Source organism: Neltuma alba, unplaced genomic scaffold (genome assembly GCF_004799145.2).
Source record: "Neltuma alba isolate B1F8T4 unplaced genomic scaffold, ASM479914v2 tig00011161_pilon, whole genome shotgun sequence".
Taxonomy (NCBI): Eukaryota; Viridiplantae; Streptophyta; class Magnoliopsida; order Fabales; family Fabaceae; genus Neltuma; species Neltuma alba.
The window spans coordinates 528,375-541,075 of NW_021635892.1; the positions used below are offsets into that span (position 1 = coordinate 528,375).

General features: G+C 27.7%; 1 pseudogene; it reads left to right on the forward strand.

The window, feature by feature from the left end:
- The first annotated feature begins 10,451 nt into the window (after positions 1–10,451).
- LOC114761989 (IRK-interacting protein-like) lies at positions 10,452–12,474 on the forward strand (annotated as a pseudogene).
- The last annotated feature ends 227 nt before the right edge of the window (positions 12,475–12,701 follow it).

Consider the following 12,701-nt stretch of genomic DNA (forward strand, 5'->3'; position numbering starts at 1 on the left):
TTTGATTTAAAAAATTTGAAAATTGGGGTTTTAAAATTTTAATAAAGAAAAGATGTAAGATAAAAGAGTAATAAAAAATAATTGAAAACTTATAATTCCACTATTTTTTAAATCAAGTTCATTAAAAAAATTTCTTCCTTCATTCCCATTTTTCTCATACCAAATGGATCTTTATTTTTTATATTTATCGTTTTTCTTCAAAAATATGCTCCATTAATATTTCCTGAAGATGGTGGTTTCTTTTATAATAATAATTGAAGTCAAAACCATTTTAAATAAAGCTGTTTTAAAAAAAATATCATATTTATTATAATTAACTAATTTAACTATTTTTTAATCTAATTAAATTAATTAAATAGGTTTAATATTAAGGACTAGAAAAGTATTAAAAATTGTTATTTTTTTTTTAATACGGCGGTTTGAATTCTTAATCCCAACTTGCACCTCTGAGATAAATTTGGTGTTATTTAACTTACAATATTTTTTACAACTTTATTACTTTAGACAACATTTTAATGGATAAATTCTTGACCATGTTTTAATGAATACGAAATAAATGAATGCTTAAATTTTTCGGTTCATGAACAACTTTATAAATGCCTGGTCCATGCATGAATACGTAGTAATAATTAAAGAATGAGAAACAAGATCATTAGTATGAGTAAAATAATCTAACTCTTTTGCATTTTGCCTTAATTATACTAATATCTTTTCTATTTTAAAAACATCTACTTAAATCTAAACCCTTCATTACACAAAATTCATAATTTTGCTAAAATTAGTTTTGAAGAATTTTTAAAGAAATGATAGAAAATACCTATTGAATTTCAAAATGACAAATAAGTGATTTTGACACTTTGACTTATAAAAATAATTACAAGAATAGTAAAAACTATTATAAAAGTGGTTAGCAACTTAGCATATTTATAGCATATTTGTCTTAACTTTTTTGAAATTCAACAAGTATTTTTCTTTGGTTTTCAAGAATTTAAGAGCTATCTCTTTTTTTTCTCTAATTTTATATTTTACTTTTTCAAATATTTATTTATTTATTATTTTATCATATTAGGATAAAAGTTCAAGTAATTTAGTTAATGTAGTCATGAAAAACTTAATTAAAAATTTTATTGATTCTGTTAATAAATGTATCCTTGACTATGTTTATAGATATTTACAGAAAATATGTGTTTGAAATTTTTAAACTATAAATTTAAATGATTTATATAATTTTTTAAACTTATATAGTATTAATTATAATATATAATAAAAAATAAATGTTTGAGATATGTTTTTAATCATTTAAAAGAAATCTAAAGAAGTAAATTTCAATAAATTTGCTGAAAAATTAAAATGATAACATTTTATAATGGAATCAAAGTTAATAAATTTTATAACATGTTAAAAAATTTTGGGAAAATTCTAATTAAATCTATTTGAAATAGCAAAATTCTAATTTAAGCCTATACTTTTAACAAATTCTTAATTAGTTCAAGAGGCCTAATTGGAAATTTTAAATATTTCTAAAAGATCAAAATACCCTTCATAATTAAAAAGCCTAATTTTAGTTTTAATTCTTTTAATTGAATTTAACTAACATGTTTTTTCTGTAAACACTATCACATGAAAATTTGGCCAAAAACATTATCATATAAAAAACAAAAAAAGAAAAATCACGATTATGACCAATAAAAAGTAATTGAAAATTCAAGATAAAAAAATACATAATTTCTAGATATCTATAGAATTGCAAATTTTAAATATTTCTAAAAGACCAAAATACCCTTCATAATTAAAAAGCCTAATTTTAGTTTTAATTCTTTTAATTGAATTTAAATAACATGTTTTTTCTTTAAACACTATCACATGAAAATTTGGCCAAAAACATTATCATATAAAAAACAAAAAAAGAAAAATCACGATTATGACCAATAAAAAGTAATTGAAAATTCAAGATAAAAAAATACATAATTTCTAGATATCTATAGAATTGCAAAAATATGGGAACTAATAAAAATTTTACGATTTCAAATGTAAAAGATTAACAAGATCAAATATTTTTTTTCTGGAATTGTTGAATATCTATCAAAATTAATTTTACTATTTCACAACTTACATTGAGACTCATCAATTCATCTTTAATTTTCTGGTCTCTAAGATTTATTCAATATCAAATTTTTATTATATAAAAAAAACTAAAAGGCCATATATTCTAGAGTTGACGTAACGTTCATAATTACAAAACACACCTTTGACATAAAATCTAAGAAAAACCATGTCTTCATTAGTAAATCTACTAGAATAATTAAAACTAAAATCAGATTTACTCCTACTTTCAATTTTCCTTTTTTATTACAAAGAGGCATTCCAGTCTTTTAGCAACATTTGAAAATCCCTAATTAGGCCTCTTAGCCTAATTAGAAATTCGTTAAAAGTATAAGCCTTAATTGAAATTTCATTATTTCAGATGGATTTAATTGTGATTTTGCCAAAAATTTTAAAATATATGTATTATAATTATTTTTATGTTTTATAAAAAAATTATTGTGCAGAAATATTTAAATAATGTTATGTTAAGGATGGATATTTTGATTAGAACAAAATTTTAAAAGTCAAACTTAGCAATCAACTAACGCTTTTAAAATAGATGAGAGATTTTTTATAATTTAAATAAAGTAAGAGGATGGTCAGCATATTTTTCTTTTAGTTTATTCATTGAATAAAGAGATACACATTATTTTTTACGACGAATGAACAAATAAAGAAATGGCTATTGCATGCATTTGTAAAGCACAATTGAGAAATAATTTACAAGTTTACTATTTATAAAGGCTTCATGAGACACGATATAGTCAAGGATTCTGTCAACTACAAACAATGACAAATGCCTCCTGTGAGAAATCATCACTTAGTTAATCTTTGAAGTATTTTATCATGTATTAATCTTCAAGTATTAGTCACTACTTGATCAAATCACATGTGAATAAATTATATTAATATAATTTAATAGAAGTTAATGTAATTTAATACTCTATCTAGTTCTATTTATGGGCTCTCAATTTAAAGAATGGTGTAATCTATTTTATAAGTTTCAATTTGAGTTTATCTTAATATTTAATATTTAATATTTAATGTGTTTTTTTTAATTTTGTCATTAATTATTTATTCTCTCTTATTTGCCACACTTATTCTTATCATTTTTCTATACATTTTTTTTTATTATTTTATTTATTATAAGGACTTATTTGAAAACAAAAATATATTTCTAACATATTTATTGTTATTAACTCATTTTTTATTATATAAAAATTAGTTATTTAAAGTTTATAATAAAGATTGGAGGGAGCACGTGTTTCTTATAGATTAACTTCAGTGGATTCATGATCATTCAATTTATTTTTACCTACAGAATGAACTAGGCAATGTCCAAGGACATATCATGTCTTTTTATTGCAATATACCCGCAAGTCAAAGCAGAACAATTATTTGTGACTAGCTAAAAACAAATTGACCTAAAAGCTTGCTTCCACAAAAAAACATCCCTATTTGCGAAGCTCGGTTTGAGAACTTGGAGGCTCAAGATCGACCTGTGGGGTTTGGAATCGTTTAATCGAAGTTCATTATTTTGCCAATTTTTTCAAAATGATAAAAATAATACAGTAAAATTTATAATTTAAACATTGATAAACTATTGTCTACAATTAAATAAACTACACAAATTAACAGGAAGCAAAATTATCAAATTCCTAATTTAAAACAAAAATATTATCAAACTAAATAAAAGATATTTAATGCATGAGACAAAATGGACATGTTCTCTTACAAAGGATAGGACAAACTAACATCTTCTACTCTGATATTGTTTCCCAGTTGCATCGAGATATTATTTGTTATTTACATTCAATGCCTTAAATTATAAATAAGATCAAGGTGCTGATTGTAACTGAAAAATAATGTCATAATGTGGAATACTACCTTTTCAAAGTGATTAAAATTGTCTTTATATTTATAATAGAAAGTATTATATATGATGTCTTATACTATGAATTAAGAAAATATTGCAGAAGAGATGTTAGAATTAAAGCCAAGGAGTATGGTTCCAATTTTACTACTTATCAATTCATAATATAACAGTCACTTAATCAACTTATATAGATTAAAAAAATAAATTAGTTAATTATTAAAATAATATGAGATAATCTTTCTAAAGTACATATGTGTAACATTAATTATATATTAGTTTAGAGGTTTTTTCCAGATATACTAGTTTTATAAGTTAAATAAACTAATTTAAAAATTAATAAATATTATAAAAAAAATAGATTGATATATTATATTTAAAATTAAAGTTAACCTTCCAACCAAATTCTATGTTAAAGAGCGAACTGAATATAATGTAATAAATCTTTCAGGTTCTACATTCTAACTCGCCTTTTAGGCATAGGCAATTTTTGTTTTCTTTCATGTTCAGGCCCGTCTTCAACTAAAGAACATGTCCTGATATTTTCCCCAAAACTTTTTACCATTTGATTTTTTTTGAGCAATTTTTCAAATCAGAATATTTAGATCAAATTTCTCAAATCTATTATGTCAAGTTTTTTAATCATATAAAGTTATATATTTTATTTTTAAGTTGCTAACGCTGTGGTATGGTACTCGGCTTTTAAATGTAGCTCAAATTTTTACACATTCCTATGAAATAATCAATTCATTCATATTGTAAGTTTTACTGGGCACGTTTTATATACTGCTTTTAGGCAACCCTCTCAACAACTAAGAGATCCATTTGAAGAACATAGAGACTAGTTGAAGTAATGAGCCTATGAAAAATAAGATAGATGATCACATATAATTAGATAATTTGATATAAAGTTCTTTCAGTCTTTATTATAAGCTTCAAAAAATTAATTCTTGGATAATGAATAATTAGTTAAAATTAGTTAAAAAGCAATAAATATGTTATAAATATATTTTCTCAAGTCCTTAATATAAGAGGTAAATAACTAATTTAGAAAGATTAAAAAAATTAGTTAATTAAATTGGTTATTTATAACAAATGTGTGTTGAACTTCCTAAATTATCTTATTTAATTATATACATTAGAATTATTTCTTGGGGAAGCACGTTAAAGATATTTTGGAGAAAAAATTACAAATTTGTAAGACAAAGTAAAATGAGATGTTATGTTTGTGACTAAATTTAACTTTCAATTAGCTCTTATATTTGGGATCGGATGCATCACTTATAATAAATATAAAAAAAAAAGATAAAGAGAATGGCTGGAAAAATATAATAAGAGAGATTATAACAAAAAAAATTTAATTAAAAATAAAATTTAAAAATAAAAAGTTATAAAATGAATCACATTTATTTTTAAATTTGAAATTTACAAACGGAGAGGGTACAAGTATTTTTCCTTTCACAAATACAAAATGGACGTGGCAAGGGGAAAGAGAGGGAGGGGGTAGGTGGATTAAGGAAGGAGCACAGAGAAGAGAGTAATAAATATATAATTTGATATAAAGTTCTTTCAGTTTTTATTATAAGCTTCAAAAATTAATTCTTAGATAATGAATAATTAGTTTAAAATTAGTTAAAAGTAATAAATATGTTTATAAATATTTATTTTCTCAAGTCCTTAATATAAGAGGTAAATAACTAATTTAGAAAGATTAAAAAAATAGTAATTAAATTGGTTATTTAAACAAATGTGTGTTGAACTTTCTAATTATCTTATTTAATTATATACATTAGAATTATTTCTTGGGGAAGCACGTTAAAGATATTTTGGAGAAAAAATTACAAATTTGTAAGACAAAGTAAAATGAGATGCTATGTTTGTGACTAAATTTAACTTTCAATTAGCTCTTATATTTGGGATCGGATGCATCACTTATAATAAATATAAAAAAAAAGATAAAAGAGAATGGTTGGAAAAATATAATAAGAGAGATTATAACAAAAATAAATTTAATTAAAAATAAAATTTAAAAATATATTAAATGTTAAGACAAGTACAAATAAAAAGTTATAAAATGAATCATATTATTTTTAAATTTGAAATTTATAAACGGAGAGGGTACAAGTATTTTTCCTTTCACAAATACAAAATGGACGTGGCAAGGGGAAAGAGAGGGAGGGGGTAGGTGGATTAAGGAAGGAGCACAGAGAAGAGAGTAATAAATATAAATGGGGGGAGTCAGTTGAAGGCTGCATAATTGGAGTTGGGAGAGTTAATGTGGGAATTAAATGCGCCAACCTCCTTTCCTTCCCCCGCCATGCATTTAATTCACAGTCTCATTTCACATCCTCACATTCATCACACCACTCCCTCATTTAATGCCCCTACGCCACTGTCCCTCTCACCTACGCCCTTCTTTCTGCCTTCTCGTGCTCTGAGGTGATTAATGATGAATTCCTCACCCTAATTAAAAGTATTAAGAAAATTAGTAATAAATTACCATTATTAATCATTCACTACCTCCGATTCTGGTTATAAAAGTTAATTGGCTATTTGAAGAGATTAAAAAAAAAGTTAAGTTAGTTATTTATAATAAATATGTATTCTCTTTCTTTAAATATCCTTACTAATTAAGTGTGTTGGGTAGACCTACTATTACTAGAAAGACTATCTTAAAAAAATATATAAATATGAGAACGAAATATATTGAGATATTATATTTACGACTAAAATAAAATTAAATAAGATCTTATATTAAAGACTGGAGAGATAGTATATTAGAACTATATTTGAGTAGAAATATTTTACAATCAATAAGAATATTTTTAAGAATACAAGATAAAATGAATTCTAATTTCATATTTAAAATCTTAACTACGATCAAAGGTAAATACTTATTCATTGCATTCAAAATTGTTGGCAAAAAAACAAAGAAAGAAAAGTACTGCACCTAAAATTAAACATAGGGTTCACTCTAAAAAGTCATAAAACAATCAGTGAACAAATCTTTTAATCTGTCTTGTCAAAGTTGGGATGAGAGTCTAAAATTTTTTTAATTTAAATATTATTCTTTTTTATGGTTGTATATATAAAGTGTTTTCTATATTGTTTGACTCTAATTCAATTGTGATTACATCACGGACCTTTAAATTATTACTCTGGTCTGTTTAATAACCAGCCTGATTCATAGTAACTTACATTTAGTAAACAGGCACTCCCTCCCTTCGCCTTCAAGAATTTGTGTGTCTAATCTTTTTTTTTTTTAAAACAAATTTACCCCGAGTAAATAAATATATGTTTTGAAAACATGAGAGAGGAACAAAAATCTTTATTAGGACGTTGAAAACATTATTTGCAGTAACCGCAGATATGAGAATTTTATTAGTGAATGAGCTATAAATATTTTTGTAAACATTTTTTGAGGTTGGAGGAATATCATGATCCTAGTGAGCTTTTAGGACTCAGTTTATTAAAACTTTTCTATATAAGAAAAAGAGTGAGGAACAAATAATCAAAGAGGAGTATTTTTCTTAAAAAAATGAGGAGGAAATTCTGAGTTACCTACTGTATTTCAGGATGGATGGAATATTAACATTAAAAATCAAAATAAATTATTTGCTACTTCCATTTTGATTCAATTATTATAGATAGATTTTTTTTGGGGGCAAAATTACAGATAGATTTCGAAAATGCTGGAGTCAAAAAAACTCATTATAAACACACCAGGCGTCATGTCTCAAATATGCTGTCGTGAACATATTTTACAATCCTGCGATGGACTAAGCACTTTAAACATGCCTTGATATAAAATCAAAGGAAAAAAAAAATCCAACTAAACTGACCGGTTCAATATCAAAAAATTGTTGATTTGGCCAGTAGTCCGATTTTGTTTTGATATTAAAACGGTCAAGAATGAATCAGTATCGATTCGGTCAAATCAGGGTGAATGAATGAAAACCGGTAAAAAATCAGTGTGAATCTGTAATGAATCAGTTTGAATGATTGTGTTATTATTAATTCTATTTTTTTTATTCAGCTCTAATAACTCGATCACAATTGATTTGAACAAATTTTAATGATAATTTTAATATCAATGATTATTAATTTTAGTTATTGATAAATCGTAAAATCAAAATTCTCAATACTGTTGTATTTTATTATTGTTACAATCAAACTATTGTTATATTTCATGGTATTTTGTTATTGATGATTATTAATGTTGGTTATTTATTATTTTTAATTAAATTTTATTATTTTAATATGACTGGTTTTACTTGGTTTGAAAATGTTATTTGAATGTTGAAACAACATTGTGCTGCAGTAATAAAAATAACTTTTTTTTTTTACCAAATATTAAAAATACAGTGCAATTCACTTGCTCACTCCGTGTGATATTAATAAATATTTTGTCAATTTTCAAACATACGATAAATATTACCTTCAGTCTCAAAAATAAGAGCTAGTTGGAGATTTAGGGGGTGTTTAGGTATAAACTAAATTATGATTTTAAAAGTACTTTTACAGTATACGAAATAAATATGTAAAAAATATTATCTCGTTTTACAAAAAAATCCTTCTAAATAGCACTTTTGGGTGCTTTTAAACACCCCCTTAAATCTTTTTGCTTTTCATTTTTTTTTTTCAAAGTAGTCCACATGATTACATATGTTAAAAGACTTACATTTTAATGCACATGATGAACAAAAGTATTTTAGAAAAACAACACTCATTTATTATAAATAACTAATTTTTAATATTTACAAATTAATCATTTAGTTCTTATATTAATATATTATCAAGGATAAGATGTAGTAGTATTTTAAAGGTTAAAAAAAAGAATTTAAGCACTAAACTTGATACATTTGGTTAAATTACATTTAATTCTTAATTAATATACTTAAAATTCTTGAATTTTGACCACCAAAAAACAACCATAAAAATTCTGATTTATAAAAGGTTTGATTTATCATAAAATTTATAAAACAACCTTAATCCCTATTGGTTTTACAATTCTGTAATTTTTTAAAAATAAGTGGTAAAATTGATAAATAATAAATGATGTAATTTATGATAAAGTTTACTTCATAAAATTTAAGTGTACCGACGGGTGTAAAATAATTTTTTGGAATGATAAAGACTATTTGTAAATTAATTAATAAAACGTGAGAAATGTCGCTAAACGAAGTCCACTGGAAACCGAGCTGAAATCGTGGCTTGCAAGTTAAAGAAAGGGTGAGGAAGATGCAAGGGGAAGGACCATGGAGCTAAGCAACAATCTTCTTAATTTGGATTCTTTAACGTAAATAGACAATAAAAATCTCTCAAATTAATAAAAAAGGTTAAAGATTTAAGGCGTAAATTGCTCTTGAAAGTTTTTATTCTGGGGGGACGGACATTTTGAAATTTGTTTTGATATAAATTTGCCTAAAAAAATCAAAATCATAATAATTTTATTTATGGTTAAAAAAACTAATATTGATTGTTAAAATAATTACATTGATCATTATTGTAGAGTGTAAAATTACTACAATTTAAATTTTGGGATAACTTTGTATTTAAAATTTTCTTTAGATGATCAATGCTCCTGAGTAAAAATTTTTGGAACAAATTTGCCCTTTAAATTTGTTTTTGATGGATTAATATAATGGAAAAATTGGGGTAAAATTCTTATTAAAAATTTAATGGGCAAATGAAACCTAGGATAACTGATTATATAAGAAAAAGTTAGTTGTACATAAATGAAGGTAAATTGTATAAGGAGAAGATTGTTTACGCATAATATTATTTGGATATAAAGAATTAGTTTGCATGATATGAAAGATGATTTGCACATCAGAAAATTTTATTTGCACAAAGAGAAATTAGAGAAATTGAGTTGCATATTACACAAAAAAAATTATTCCACACAATAAAAGATAGATTGCACGTAAAAAAAGTTATATTGTATAAAATGCTTAGATTCTATTTATCAATTAAATTTTTAATGAGAAATTTATCCCTAATTTTTTTTTGACAATTTTTGATGTTGCCTTTTTTTGTACTTCTCCGGTTTTTAATATAAGACCTAATTATGGAGTTGATTTTGGTTCTAAATATAATACTTATTTTTTATATCTATCAATTTTTCTCAAATCACTCATATTAATATTCCCTCAAATATAATCAAGTATAAAAAAGAAAAAATGAAGATATATGAAGATGATTAAAATATTTAAAAAATATATCATATTTATTATAGTTATAATTATCTTAATCTAATTAAATTATTTAAATATATCTTCTATTAAGACATGAGACGTATTTCTTTTTATTTCAGAAGCAATTTACTGTTTACCCATTTATGAGAAGATTCTCCTTCGCACCCAGTTTTCAGACCATTAATACAACCCGACGAATAACCAAGTAAGAGCATTAAATATCATATCAAATCCCATTTGACGGATGCGATAAAAGAAAAGAAGAGAAAAGAGAGGGAGAGATAGTAAACCCGGAAGACGCTTTGGGGTGATTTGAAAAAAGATAAACAAATTGAGCTTTTCGGTCAGCTTTATGGTCTTTGACAGTGCCATTAGCCGATTACTCGTGTAATGAACAGGAAACCGAAAACGAGCCAGAAAACGCTTCTTCCAGAGCCCCACCCACACCCACACAAAAAGCAGGTTGAAGAGGAAGAAGAAGGGCTATGAACGTTTTAAGATTTGACCTCCCCACTTCGGTGTAATCACACCCCATGGCTTCTTCTTCTTCGTCTAAATCTCCTCCTCCTCCTTCTTCTCGCCATTCCCCTCAGTTCACCCCTGTGAGTACGATCCAATTTTCTGCGTTTTCCCATCGCCGTGTGTGTTTGTTTCTGGGGAAAATCTTGGGAATTGATATAACTGTTGGGGTTAAAATCTGTGTTCTTCGCTCTGATTTTATTGTATCTTGCTTTGTTTGACGCTGTTTTATTTTCTTGTTGGTTTTGGTAACTGCAGATTCAAGAAGAGCTGGAAGATGAGTACAGTGAGGGACGAAGCCAGAGCAGAGGAACCCCGAGTATTTGTACGGATTCCTGTCCGACACCGAAGCACCATGTCCCGACCCCACTCCGTCAGAGCGAGCGAGAAGAGTAGTGGGAAATCCAATCACCGGAAACGGTCTGAGTCTGAAGGTTCCGTCGACGGAGAAGATGGCTCCGTTTTGTGCAACAAGTGCCGGCCGCACGGGCGGGAGAAAATCTCCGTCGTTCCTTTCGATAACAACGGACCAAACAAGCACTCGTCGTTGTTGGCAAGTCCGAATGGGATTTTCAAGTCCATTCTCTTCACGTTGACGCGGAAGAGTCCCAAGCCCACCGGGGCTCCGTCGACGACGAGAGAAGAGCAGTGGAAAATCGCGGTGGCGGAGCTATCTCACAAACTGATTCAGGCAACTCGAAAGAGGGACGAGGCTCTTCTAGAAGCTTCGACGCTCAAACACTCCGTGCTTGAATTAGAGAAGAAAACTCAAAAACTAGAGCTGTATTGCCTGAATTTGAAATCTGGACTTGAAGAATGCAGCAACTCTTCGCCTTTCAGAATGGAAAATCCTCAAAACTCCCGTCAAATCAGCCACCAAAACACCGTCGTCGAACGTTTCTTGTGCTCTGTCTCTGAAGCTCGGTCTTCAGTCCGGCTTCTAAGCCGTTCTCTCACTATGCAGCTCCGGCACATGGGAGCTAAAGTTCACGAGAGAATCTCCGTTCTTCTTCAACCTTACGATATAAAAATCTCATCCGCCAAGAACCCCAGAAGCCTGCTTTTCTACCTAGAGGCACTCTTGAACAAAACTTTGTTTGAGGACTTTGAATCTGTGGGGTTCCAAAAGAACTCATCAAATCGCATACTGAACCCAATGGAACGATGCGAGGCGAACTTCACATCTTATAACATGCTTCATGGATTAACCTGGGAGGAAGTATTGAACAAAGGAACGAGGCATTTCAGTGAAGAGTTCAGCAGATTCTGCGATAGAAAAATGAGTGACATTGTAGCAATGTTGGGTTGGAATAGAGCTTGGCCTGAGCCATTATTGCAAGCTTTCTTTGTTGCGTCCAAGAGTGTGTGGATGGTTCACCTATTGGCTACTTCAGTGCATCCAAGCTTGACAATTTTCAGAGTGGACAAAATGCGAGGTTTGAAATCAGTGTACATGGAAGACATGGGAGGAGACAAAGCTCCGAAGTTGATGCCAAGCATGGTTCGAATAATGGTGGCTCCAGGGTTTTATGTCTATGGAAGTGTAGTGAAATGCAAGGTTCTTTGCAGGTACTCAAGCAACAAAGCTTTAGATCTATCCCCTTAAAAAAGCTTTAATGTTTATATATATATTCACATGTTAAATTGAGTGATATAGAAACTGTTGAATCTGTTCCTGTGCTTACTGTTTTGGCTGGATGTTATGTTGTTGTGTTTATTATATTGGTGTGGGGTTGGAAACGATGGTGCGAGGAAACTTTGTAAATCCGGGGATTTTAGATGAAAGTCAGCAATTTGGTATTTTCTGGTCTCTGCTTATTTTCATCTCGTGTTGGTTCATTTGAACTTTATCGTCTCTTGTTTCACTGATTGGTACTGAGAGTCCAGGATTTATCAGGATGGAGAAAGGATTGAAATTGAAAATCCTTATTGAAGAGAGATTGAGATAAGGGTATATGCAGATAAAAATTAGAGTGTGAGAGAGATATTTAATTTTAAAAAGTATTGCTCCAGTCCTTAATATAGGA